Source organism: Arachis ipaensis, chromosome B10, assembly GCF_000816755.2.
Source record: "Arachis ipaensis cultivar K30076 chromosome B10, Araip1.1, whole genome shotgun sequence".
NCBI classification, from domain to species: domain Eukaryota; kingdom Viridiplantae; phylum Streptophyta; class Magnoliopsida; order Fabales; family Fabaceae; genus Arachis; species Arachis ipaensis.
In genome coordinates this window covers 30,041,690-30,044,523 of record NC_029794.2, presented here as the reverse complement: position 1 = coordinate 30,044,523, position 2,834 = coordinate 30,041,690, and positions in this window count along the sequence as shown.

The following is a 2,834-nucleotide window of genomic DNA, read 5'->3' as shown; positions in this document are numbered from 1 at the left end:
TAAGAAAATTTTACCTCAAACTTTCTTTTTAAATAAAGTTTGGTTTTTGTTGCAACTTTTATGCCCGTTTTGTTTGAGTATGGATTTTGATAAGTTTTCTTGGGCATCATGAGTTTTGAAAGATAAAGGGTTTGCGAATTTTAGTAAAAACTCAATTTTTGACCAATTTTAACGAGACATAGCTTGACTTTCGGACCTCCAAATTTTGTGAAACTTGTTATAAATAAAAATTGGGTCTGTGAATTTGATGACATTGGAAGAACGGACATAAAGTGTTTTAAAACGAGAAAGTTATGCACGTTTGAAATTCGGTATGAAAATCTGTGATTCTGCAATTTTTGAAAATTTTCAAATTTTTCTAAGGCATGCGTACGCGAAGCGAAAATTGGCCACTGCCAAGTGATCTCGCGTACGCGGGCACTGGCATGCGTACGCAAGTATGTTAATTTCGAAGCATGCGTATGTGACTTGTAACACGCGACGCAGGGAACCCCCTCTGTTTGGGACTCTCGCGTACGCGGGAGAGGTACTACGTACGTGGCTACCTCTTCTTATCACTGTGCGTACGCGGGATAGGGGCATGCGTATGCATGACCTGTAACACCCTAATATTCAAATCCTTATGCTCAAGTCATAAGTCAATAATAATAAGGTGGTACGACTCTCAAGGTGGAGTTTTAATACATAGTTATAAGTGTAATTGAAAGGAGTATTAATCGAGAAGCCTGAAAGGAGTAAAAATAAAATCGCGAAGTTGTAACACTCACATATTTCCAAACAGAAGATAAAGCGTAAATTGAAAATGATATAAAGTTAAAACCACAAGGAGAATAAGACAAAGTCAGAATATAGATATATAACATAAGTAATTAGCCACTAGTCACGATCCGCGAAGTTTAGGCCCGTTAGGATATAGAATCAAGAGAGTTTGACAACCATACTTCCTATCTCTCCCGAAGGATACATAGGGCCTCTATAGGCAAATTTTCAAAAGGATCAATTACATAACAAAAGTGTTTCTTAACAAAAGTGGAGAGATTATAAACAAAACAAAGCAGGAATATAAAGGTCTTCGCCATCTCAGATGAACCACAGCTCACTACTGAGCACCTGGACCTGCATCTGAAAAACAAGAGATATATACGGAATGAGAACTCCCGACCCATGGGTTCCCAGTACAGTAAAAGTGCTAAATAAATACAATGCACTATAATAAAAACTCACTAAGCATCCTAATCTTCCTTTCATCAATTATTCATCCTATGTTCTCGCTAATCCATAAATAGGTAACTGTCATAAGGGAATGCTTAATCTAATTCATTTTTCTCATGCTCCCCAACTTCATAACTCTCCAACAAAATAGAATCAGAATCATAAACAAAATCATCACGAGCCATTTTGTCTCCACAATTCTATGACAATACCTCATATCTTCACCTAGAGCAAGTGAAATCACTTCACTACGTCTACCGAGGGAGCTCAAATCATCTTATTTAATATTCATCATTATTAATCAATCATCTCATTATTTCCTTTTAGCAAGAACAACCTTCAGCGTTAAGCGACACTAGCATGAGGGACCTCTCAGTTGTACAAACACAAGCAATATATACAAGTAATACACAATTAAGGTACAAGTAGGTCAAGTAGCATATAATCAGGTAACATAGCATATATGATATAACAATCCAAAACAAATAGGCAAACCCAAACAAATCAAACATATGCAAATGATGAATGCCTGTCCTATGACCGATGATATCATCTGTCGGTTACAAAGCCAATCCGACATGTCCTGGTAGCTAACCATTTGACAGTCCCTGCGAGCGCACATCCCCAAGCTTAAAATCATAGTCAGTCAAAATAAAATATCCATGGGGGAGATCTCATCCGGAAAGGTCTAAGTGTCCGGCCACATCTTACGATGTTGGGTCAACAGAATCTCGGATCTCAACCTGGAGCAAGTGGAGCCGACCCACAACATCTATCCAAGGAAATCCGAAACTCAGATAGTTTCACAAATCTTAAATCAACCTCGACTGGGAGCAAGTGGGGGCTAACCACTACATCTACCCCAGGAGTCTCAAACCAAACCCGGAGCAAGCGGAATCACTCCACTGCATCTACCCAAGCAGGTATATCTCACCATGTCTCGGAACAAGCAGAATCACTCCACTGCATCTACCCAGGCAGGTATATCACAATAAGGATCATATTTCATATCAATCTCATAATCATTATCCTTCTCATTAACAATCTCATAATCATCATCATTCTCTTTATCAATCTTATAATCATCATCATTCTCATTAACAATCTCATCATCATCATCACTCTCGCTAACAATCTCAGAATCATCAGTATTTTCATGATTCATCATTAATTCTCCCCTTACGTCATCCCCAAGTTATCACCTTTCCCAGTTTCTTCTACTTATTAGGCATACTGTTCTAATTCAGGACTAAAAGAATGAAACTAGGGGCTTAGAGGTTTAAAATTTGGTTTTAAAAACAAAAAACTCCCATTTGATGAAAACAAGGCCACGCATACGCGTGGGCCATGCATACGCGTGGGTCACGCATACGCGTGAGCGCCAAAAATCCCTGGTCACGCGTACGCATGGGTGCACATTTGGACCAAGACACGTATGCATAGACCTCCTCGCATACGATTGTGAACCAGGCAGAATCGACTGGTCGCGTATGAGGAATTTTGCCTACGCAAAATCCCCGAGCCACGTGGGTGCACATTTTTGTCCATTGTGTGCGCGTGTAGGATGTATGCGTACGCATACAATGCAGCAGCACCAAAAAGCTGCTAAGTGTTAAAAACCA